Source organism: Capsicum annuum, chromosome 3 (assembly GCF_002878395.1).
Source record: "Capsicum annuum cultivar UCD-10X-F1 chromosome 3, UCD10Xv1.1, whole genome shotgun sequence".
In the NCBI taxonomy this organism is placed as follows: Eukaryota; Viridiplantae; Streptophyta; class Magnoliopsida; order Solanales; family Solanaceae; genus Capsicum; species Capsicum annuum.
In genome coordinates, this window is record NC_061113.1 from 114744909 (window position 1) to 114756424 (window position 11516).

The following is an 11516-nucleotide window of genomic DNA, read 5'->3' on the forward strand; positions in this document are numbered from 1 at the left end:
ACAACACATAAACTTTTCAAACATACTTGTAGTTATTACTTTGGGGCTTCAACTTTACTTTTTCTTTTTTCAATTTTACAGTCCTTAACATCATAACTTTTCAATTAAAAAACTTAGGAGTTTTGGATCAATTATGGTCTATTTAAAAAAAAGGAACAAGCTATATATTAGGCTACTATAGAATAGGCAAAAAGATCAACATGGCTAACTAAGATCATGCATAAAGGGTAGACAAAGTAGGTATATAACATTATTGCCAAAGAAATACCTATATCATCTCCTAAACTCAATATTTTTTATTTTGCTTTGAAAATACACCAGAAAAGTTCTAGTCATCGATATGAAAACACGAAATGGGAAAAAGCTTAATACACATAGCATATTTTTCTTCAAGAAGGATCTCTATAGACTCCCAACCAAGAAATCAAAAGTATTAAAATTTAAGCTAAAATCACACAAGAGTCATATGAAAGAGCCTAGGTGTCTCACATAAGTTATTCAATTTACACAGCATGCCTTAGAATTCAACATAACTTGTAATAAGTAATCATGTGTAGCACCTAGCTAGAGAATAGCGATTTATTCCAAATGACGAAAGATTTTTAAATTACTCCTAAAATTCAAAAAAGATACTAGGATCAAAGGGATCTCTCTCGTAAAAGAACCAAAAAGAAAAAACAAGGGGTGAATGAAGTGTGCTTCTACTAAATAGATAAAACAACAAACACTAAAATAAACAAAGCTAAAATCTTTTTATAATTTTTTAAATTTAGTCAAAAACTTGCAAATGAATCAAAATAGAAAACCTATAGCTCACTTTACCCTAAACAAATTGTAAGACTGCCAACCCATACTTAAAATCATACTTTGTCCTTAAAATATAAATCAAATTAAGAACAAGGATTAGAAATACTTCCTATGGCCTCTAAGACTAGCTAATAGCATGTCACTTTCTTATATTTCCATAATGTAGGCCGGGGGACCCTATACTTATGCTTTTATCATGCTCATTAACATAGATTTGGGTATTCAAACTTTCCTTAATCTGCAAAACAAATAAACAAAACAAAAACAAGGTGACCATTTATAATATAACTAACTCTATACAACATGGGTTGAATGATTCACATCATAGCTATCATCCATATTATCTCAATCTATTCTTCCCTTCTTACCACAACTTTATTCTCTTATTTACTCTACTAATAATATGATTAGAATTTCGCTTTTACTAATTTTCTCACCTCGTGTAGAATCACTTACAAGTTTTTTAAACTCAAACTTATTTATTAATTTAGGCAATGCCATAAGAGAGTATAAGAAATTTAATTAGAAGTTTTCACTCATCCACCCCACACTTATCTACTTCTAAAGTTGTAATAATGTTTAGATCTTTGTAGTGTGAGGGTGTGTTGAGTGCTTGTACACTCTGAATATCACCTCTTTATCATTCGATCTCATTTTGAGTGTGCTCTCTCTAACATCCATCAAAGCTCCACTAATATCCAAGAATGAACTTCATAATATGATTGGTACCCTATCATTATAGTCAAGAACCAAAAAGTCAATAGGAATAAAAAACTTACCAACCTTAATGAGAACATCCTCGATAATTCCTTCGAAGCCCACTCTAGTTCTATTTGTCATCTATAATACAATTGAACAGGGCCTTAGATTTTCCAAACCCATTATTTTAAACACATAAAGGTGCATCAAATTGATTCTTTCCCCCAAATAACTCAAGTTGGAATAACATCACTTTTACCAATTTGTATGGGAGGGTGAAGCCCCTAAGGTCCTTGAGATTTTTCGCATCTTTCTTATAACCACAAAATTGCACTCTTCTGTAAGTGCTATAGTCTTAATTTCACCAAGCATCCTTTTATTCATCACCATATCCTTTAGGTACTTAGGATATTTGGGCATTCGATACAAAATATCTAACAAAGGAAGGTTAATGTGAAGTTCTCTAAATATGTGGAAGAACATTTTAAAACAATCATCCTCTTTGGATTTCTTAAGTGTTTGAGGGAATGGTGGTTCTGGTCTATTTTGAGATTGCTCAACTGGATGTTTATGCAGTACTCATAATTCCCTTTTTGTCAACTTCTTTGGATTCAACTTGCTTTTTTGTCTGATTAGGTGAGATCAACTTTACTTGTATCTCATGATTTTTATTTAGAGATGCGTTAATCAACTCTCTACCACTTCTTAAGGTGATTTTTATAACTTGCTTTGTATTTTTTTTGTATTATCAGGAAAACACCTTGAGGTCCATAACTTGCTTTGGATTTTGTTCTATATTACCAAGAAAAACCCCTTGAGGTATTGAGTTTTGTCCTAGGATAATTGATCCATTTGTGTCTCAAAATTATTTTGAGCCAACTGTTAATATTTTATCTCTTCAGCCATTTGTTCTTAATTGGCCAATTTTTTTTCTCAAATTCTCTTCTATATTATTATCTTGAGTGTTGTTTTGAATACCTTCCTACTGCTAAAACTACTAAATTATCACCCAATAGTAGCTAGGATGACTCCGCTAGTTATGATTGTAGGCATTTGATGTGTTATAGAAATATAACACTTTTGATGCTTAAGACTATGAAAATATGCAAGTTTCTATGGTTTTTTTGTTAGATATGATGTGTTTTGAGTATGTTTGCAAGAAATTATGTTTTAGATGCTAAGTTCATGAAAAAGACTAAAAGGGTGTTTTTGGCTACTTATTGGAGAAATTATGGATGTTTGAGACACTTTCTAACTTGTTCATGATCAAACCATGTGCGAGAATTAAAGAAGAGCTAAAAATATGACTCTCAGCACTTACAAAGTCAACATGTGGACCGCAAGTGTACTTATGGACCGCATGTGGGCAAAGAAAGTGCCAGAAGTCCAAAATCTTAAGAGCTGACTTGAAGGAAACTTTGGGCTGGCACTTGTGATCACCACTTACTCCCTCCCTGCTAGCCGCAAGTACTACCTACACCCAAGGACATGCATAAGTAGAGACTATAAGTGGCCACCGACTCTTTTTTCTCCTATTTTGTGTAGGCTTTCATTTTAGGATTTCCTCATGTACTATAAATACCCTTTATGTGTATTTAGTATAAGTTACACGCTCTTTATATTCACAAATATATTTTGATTTCAAGATTCGATTTTGGTCTCGAGATTCTTTTGTATTTACTTTGGTTGATTAATTCAGGTACGGTTTTGGGTTTTTGACTTTTTCTTGTTGTGATTTCATCTTATGATTATAATCATGGATGTTGTTTATTACTTCAAAAGCATGAGAGGATAAAATAACTTAGCTAAGGTTGTGGAAACCTTGGCAGATTAACGAAGTAAATGAAGTGCTATTGTTGTTCTAAACTGATACCTATGCATGCATTGTATTATATTCACCTTAATAGTTATTCTAGCGGTTGCAAATGTTAGGACCCATCTAGATTATTGATACTTACTCCAAATTAGGAGTAGTGACTAGGAGAAGATAATGACGGCAGTAATTTGGAGTTTAGCTGTTGATCCACACTATTAGGTTTTATCTACGTAAGATGGTTAGTTTTCATCTAATAGCTATAGACTCAAAAGTTAATAGTTAACTAAGATCAAGATAAGGGTTAGTAAAAAGATATCCTGAGACTTAAAAGGTAAATGGTAAAATCCTTCTGTTCATCCAAAAGACTATAGAAGGTACATAACTTATCAATTCTACATGTAAAGTATCAGGTTGGTTCAACAAATCACGATAAGCCTACAAAGTCTAGAAGCCAGAGAAATACAATCCTAGCGTTCACTACGACTAATTACCGCTAAAGTTGGTATTTACTACTAATTTGATATTGATACTCAAGACCCCCCTATTTACTTTTCCAGTTCTGCCTATTGATTACAAAAGTTGAGAGCCATGATTCCACGTATTTCCTTTGGATTTGACCCTAACTTTCATTGGGTTACTATATTTTGTACCAATCGTATCACCTTCTGAGAGGAGTTGTAGCTTGTACGTCACCAAATTTTGGTGTCGTTGACGAGAAATACTGTGATGATTTGTGAAATAGAGGTGTTGGAGTTTTTGGGTTTTTCTTTATTTTTTGTTTTTTGTTCTTAGTTGGTCAACCAATGTATGCCTAGCAGATGGAGTAGAGACAATTCCTTACTCCCAGTGAATCCAAATCCAGAGAGGATCCTACAAATACCTAATAGGATGGTGGAATAGAAAAGAGATGATAATCCTAAAGTGGTTCATGATGTTGTACCTCCCACCCCTAAAGGAGTACAAGATATTGTTGATCTATAGACCGGTCAACTTTTATCTTATGCTAAGAATGAGAGAAGGGAAATAAAAAAAGAAGCTCAGCAGGTAGCTCCAGGGGAAGAGCTAGCTAAGCAGAGATAGGCAGCAGACTATCGAGCAGTACTCGGTGGAAATCAAAACAAAGTTAGAGAACGCTAACCTCAAGTGATCCTAACATATCAGTATGTTCAGTTGTATAAAGATAATGAAGAAGATCTGGGATACATTGAGCCGGTAGATACTAGATCCCTCATTCCTCCTATTTTTCCCTGAGACATTAAGTTTAATATCTCAAGTACTATAATCCTACTTTTATAGTTAAAGGGTGTATTTGCAGGGTTGCCTAAAGACGACACAAATATGCATCTAGCAAATTTTACTAGTATCTGCACTTTCATATACCATACCTGGGGTAGATCAGGAGGCACTAAGACTGAGGTTGTTTCCCTTCTCGCTTAATAAAGAAGTATATTTATGGATAGGGTAACTTTCAATAGGATCTATCACTACATGGAATGAGCTACGCAGACAATTCTTGAATAGGTTCTTTCCTCCATCCAGGGTATTGTAGCTCAAGGATAAGATTTATAATTTTAGGCAGCTGTAGTTAAAATAAATGTATGAGGAATGGTTTAGGTTTAATAATAAAATTAGCATGGTGCCCAACCATCAAATTTCAAGGACAAGCTTGTTGGAAATATTGTATAGAGCCCTGACTATCAGTTCCAGAGCAATGGTGGACACTATCTCTGAAGGAGATTTTATGAGGTTACAATGGGAGATAGATTTAAGGATTATGGATTAGATCTCATTAACTAACCGAGGGTAGAAAACTTAAAAAGTTGAGAGAGCTTCTGATATTTATGACATTGGGGCTTCCGATGAGCAAAGAGTCACTGAGGATACTGTAGATCAGGAGATTTTATTATTAAGGAATGATATTGGAGAGTGGACAAATAATTCATAACTTTAAATTCTTCAAAGGTTAATGCAGTAGAGGCATAAGGTGCATCTTCTAGGGTACATGAGTCTAAGATAGAGGATGAGGCAAAATACGTAGATCATCAGTTGGTGGGTTTCTGAACCCAAGAGAAAGGGAATAAAGGTCGAAAATATTATGATGGAGATAAATATATTTCACCTGGCAGACGAGATGCAGAATCAAGAATAGAAGAAATGTTGTCTAGGCTGATAAAGGGTTAAGAGAGAAAGAAAACTTGCCTTATGTTGATATTTCAGGATTGACCCAGAAGGTCGAAGTCACATTCAACTGCTATTAAGCAGCTAGAGAAGCAGTATGGGCAAATCTCTACCACTTTGACCCAACGGAAGACAAGTGCTCTTCCTAGCGACATAGTGCAGAATTCTTCGAGACTTATGCATTGTATGGATATTAACACTAGGGGTACTCCCCACCCGATGAGCACTTTTTGCTTGCTACTAATGAGTCAAGAAAGATATTGTTGTAGATGAGCCACCTGAAGCTGAGTTTAAGGATCTAACTTGTAGTGATGATAATTTTGAGAGTAATGACGATGACGACTAGGTTGCAGAAAAGCTCCAAGATATAGTGCAATAGTTTAGCATAAATTCTCATGCATCATCAGTAGAAAATAAGGGGGACCCAAGATCAGTCACTATCCTATATTTTATTGGGACTTATGATATTAATCAGGCTTTATGTGATTTGGAAGCAGGAATAAATGTATTGCTAATGGTGATATACAAGGTGTTGGGGTTAGAAGAACTCAGGCCTACACTTGCAATACTGTTGATGGTTGATTCATCTGTAAAGAAGCTAGTATCTATTCTGTATACTGTAGAGGAAGGGTGGCATCATTTATGTATCCAAAAGATTTCATGATTTTAGACTGCAAAATGGATTCCCACTCCTCAATTATCTTGGGTAGACCTTTTTTGTCCACTGGTCGGGTGTTGATTGATATGGACCTAGAGGATATCACCTTCAAATAGAACGATGAGAAAATAGTGTTAAATATATGTATGACAGTCCAATAGCCAGATAATATGAGAATGGTAGTAGTGATTGATGCGGTGGATGGTGAAATGGTTGTAGTGGATATACCTATTCAGGAGAGATTAGGGGCAGAAGCATTAGTAGAAGTTATCATAAACTTTGAGAGTGGTGGGATAGATGAATATGATGAGTTGGTTTATGTACTACATGGCATAGGTTCTTACAAATATGCCCTTAAGATGCTGGATCTTAACTTGAAGAATAGAACTACACCTCGTGTTGAGGAGCCACCAACATTGGAATTGAAGGACCTCCTATTATATTTGTAGTATGCATTCTTATGGCAAACAAAACATTATCGCTGATCCTAACTTGACTGTCTAAATGCTAAGGTAAAAAAAATAAGGGCAAGCCTGTGGTATTTGATGCATATTAATTGGAGCTTCTCTTTTAAATGTGAGTATTTCTTGAATGTCCCTGCATTGACATGCATTAGTTTTTATATGTGAGTAGGACATCTTTGTTGTGAGGGCATATGAGTCATATTACTAGCTGTTTGATTATTTTGTATGCATGGTTGTCTATTGCTAATGTAATTCCATACCTTAATACCATTGTGTCACATTATTGTGCTTTATGTTTATACACAGTTGGATTGAAAAGTGAGGATTGGAAGGGGTGTTGTGTTTTGATGTTAAAAGTGTTGATTTACTGCCATGAATAGCTTATATTCTCCTAGTTAAGCGTCATTTTTGTTTTGTTGTGTTTTATTGCTCGAGGATATGCAAACATTCTAAGTTAAGTGTGTTGATATGCTATAGAAATATAGAACTTTCGATGCTTAAAACTATGAAAATATGCATGTTTCAAAGGCTGTTTTGTTACATATAATGCATTTTGAGTATATGTACAGAAAATCATATTATGGATGTTAAGTTTATGAAAAAGATGTAAAAAGGTGCTTTTGGATACTTATTGGTGTAATTATGGATGTTTGGGACACTTTTTGATTTGTTCGTGACCAAACCATTTACGGGAATTAAAGAAGAGCTGAAAAAATGACTCCCAACACTTGCTAAGTCAACATATGGACCGCAAGTAGTACATATAGACTGCATGTGGGCAAAGCAAGTGACAGAATTCCAAAATCCCGAGAACTGACTCACGGGAAATTTTGGTCTACCACTAGTGGTCGCCGCTTGTGCCCTTCTTGTTGGCCGCAAGAATTACCTGTGCCAAGGGAAAGCACACAAGAAGAGACCATAAGTTTCCACCAAATTTTTTTTCTTATTTCATTTGGGATTTGATTTTAGGGTTTCCTCATGTTCTATAAATATCCTTTATGCAGAATTTATATAGTCTTGATATTCACAAATATATTTTGATTCTGAGACTCAATTTTGGTCTCGGGATTCTCTTGTATTTTATTTGGTTGATTAATTTAGTTATGATTTTGGTTTTTCTAATTCTTATTGTTGTGATTTCATCTTATTCTTTCAATCATAAATGTTGTTGATTACTTCACAAGCATGAGAGGCTAAAAAACCTTAACTAGGAATGTGGAAACCCTAGAGGATTGACGAAGTAGGGGAAGTGTTATTGTTGTTCTGAACCGATACCCATGCATGCATCGCATTATCTTCACTTTAATAGTTATTCTAGTTGTGGAAAATGTTAGGATCCCATCTAGATTATTGCTACTTACTCAAAAAGAGTAGTGAAAAGGAAAAGATAATGACAACATTATTTGGAGTTTAACTGTCGATCCACTCTACTAGGTTTTTTCTACATAAGATGGTTAGATTTTATCTAATAACTTGAGATTCAAAAGGTAATAGTTAATTGGGATCAAGATAATAGTTAGTAAAATGACATCCAGATACACAAAAACTAAAGGGTGAAATCCTTCTGCTCATCCAAAAGACTGTAGAAGGTACATAACTTATCGATTTTGCATGCAAGGTATTGGGTTGGTTCAACAAAGCACGATAAGCCTACATATTAGAGAAGCCAAGGGAACACAATCCTAGTATTTACTATGACTGATTCCAACCAAAGTTGGTATTTGCTACTAGTTCGATGTTGATACTCAAAACCCCCCATTTACTTTTCCAGTTCCGCCCATTGATTACAATAACTGAGAGTTATGATTCCACGTATTCCCTTGGGATTCAACCTTAACCTTTATTGGGTTACTATATTTGGGAGCGATCGCATCACTTTCTAAGTGGAGTTGTAGCTTGGACATCACCAGCATTACTGTAGTTCTGATTTTCCTTTTCTTCATTGCCCACAAAAATTCACTGACTTCAGATTTACTCCACATAAAAATGTAGAGTGACTACTACTACCACAAATTTTTCACCAAGTCTAAACCTTCTGAACTACATTAATTTGGGCCTGAGGTTGAGCCACACTTAACTTATTGAATTAAGTCATCATTTACTTCTTAAAAAAGGCCAATTGTGCAACTAATTTTGTGATACTATTTACCTTGATCATATATACAGGCTTCTTTACCATACTTCTGGATGCGTCACCCTACCATTCTAGAGCACCTTGTGTGATATGGTTGAGAAGAGTATTCAACTCATTATAGGTTTTCTCCAAAGCCTGACCACCTACCATTGAATTAAGCAAAATCTTTGTGTTATGGTCAAGACTTTTAATAAAAGTATGATATAATACCCCATTTGTCTGTTAGTGATGTGGTGAATCTCTGACAAGACACTTGAATCTCTTACATACATGCTAGATATTTTTGTTTAACTTCTACTTACAACTTAAGATCTCACTCCTAAACCTTATAATTTTTCCAGATGGAAAGAATTGAATAAGGAACTTCTTTGCCAAGTCATCCCAAGTTGTGATTGAATTTGAAGGTTATGCCTTCAATATTTCTTTTATTCTCCCAAGAGTGAGAATGATAAAATAATAAGCCTTACATAATCCATGGAGACACCCATAAAAATGAATGTGTCACTGATCTCTATAAAATTCTAAAGATAAACTTTAGGATCCTCATGTGGTAGGCCTGTGAACTGCCCATTTGTGTGCAATAATTTCACCATATTCTATTTAAGCTCAAATCTACCTCCTATATTTGGTCTGTGGATACTGAAGGCTACATTGGTTTCTAGTGGGGTTGCCACTTTGCGCGTTGTCCTACGGGCTGGTTGTTTATCGCCCATTGCTTTAGGAATGGTCTCGCCTTATTAAGCTTGTGGAATTGGATAGAGAAGTGTTACCTCTCTCTTCAATTGGTGAAAGCATCACTCAAGTTTGGGATCTAGTTCAACCAATTCCCTCTCCCTTGCTACATTGATTATAATTCAAACCTGTACTACAAATTAAATAGCTAAAACCGAGTTATTAACACTTATCAAACAAAATAGTAAGACTAAAAATTAGAATATTTCTAATTTATCAAGTCCCTGGCGACAACGTCAAAAACTTGTTGCATCCAACCACATAATGTACGTGACCATGCAAGTAATAAAGTGGCTATTGCAAACTAAATATTGATCCCACTGGGACTTGACATTTAGCAGACAATCCAATTCAAGTATTGCTATTGAAGTTCATCGAGTGTGATTTGTAACCAATGAATATTTGGGTTTTTTATGATAAAAGTAACAATAAACAGTAAGGGAAATTAAAAGTGTTGGGAACAATAATTAGGAGGACTCCAGGGTCAAGGCATCTTGAACATTCATGTAAAGCAATACGATCTCGTTGGTTAAGTTATCTACCTTGGTTGTTGATTTATGGGGTTAATATCATGATTTTTGTCTTTCAAGCCTCTAATCGTATATTTAAATTAGCCTCACGACTATATCATTGAGTGGGGATTAAAAACTAATTCAAAACACATTTATATTTCTTCCCATATTGTAGCCAAATGGGGAGAATTAGGTATATTTCTATCCAAATCGCGAATCTTATCTTTAATTCTTCTAAAAGACAAAAACTAGTCCTTATGTTCCATGTTCTAATCTAATGTTACTACTTTGGGGCTCACAAAAGAAATATAGATCTATTCTAAAGGTCGAGAATCAATAGAATAGTGAGTACAAGAACATAAGAACAACCAAAGATAATAATTAGCTTTACCAACTTAAATATATGCTAAGCAACCATTTTTGTAGACTCAACCCTATAAAGAGGGTGTTTAAACACTCATAATCATACAAAGAATCACCATTAATGATTTCATAAGAAAAAATACAAGACGAATAGAATTTAAAGGAAGAAAAACACTAGAGTAGAGCCCTTGATTCCTTCTCCTCTCTCCAAATATATATGTTCCCAAGATGTCTTGTAAATGTGGCTAAGTACTCTTCATATAACCCTTGACGTCTTCCATTAGATTTCCCATATAAAATATAAGCATTCACCACTTTTCCTTTAACTCAAACCAAATGAAAAACCAAGTTTTAGGGGGGAAGAGGTTGAACCATGTGGCCTATTGAATGGCCCCTTGGTGTTTGATGCATGGAAATAGCATGGCACAACCAATATCTCAATACATTTTAGGGTGTGATGCATGCCTTAGGTCCTCTACATGGGATTCCATCCAATATTTGTCCTATGCTCCTTGTCTATTCGCTTCTTATTTCCCTACTCTTTATGGCTTGTGTGATGGCTTTATTTAGCTTCCGTAGCTGCTCCAATAGTTTCCTACAACATCTCAGAAAAAATATTAGGTTGTACAACACAATAAAGCTTATCAAAAGTACACTAGACCAAGCATATCTTCAGCCGACCAAACCAGTGATCTCGTCTAATCTCTATTCGATCATTTTGACTCTTGAATTATTTCAAATGCACCTTAAAAACTATGAAATTCAATTTAACACACAAATTCACAAGCACTTTATACTTCATTATGCACATTGAGTTATCCTCAAAGCTAATCTAAATGCATGTAGATAATAACACTTAGGTGTATAAATACACCTAAGATCAAATACACACACTTACAAAAGTTAGTAGAGACTCTCAGCTATGACTTGTAGGGGACGAGCTCATCCCATGTATCAGTACCGATATGGTACGCAATTTAATAAATATATCAGCATCTCACATACTCCATACAATAGTATTGGCGTGACACCAAATCCACATCATATCTCAATATTATATCCAACTAAATGTTCAATGAATGATACAGTCAATAATCATAAGTAATGCTCGAAGAAAATCACCAACATCCAACTCATTTATAAGCATTGAGTC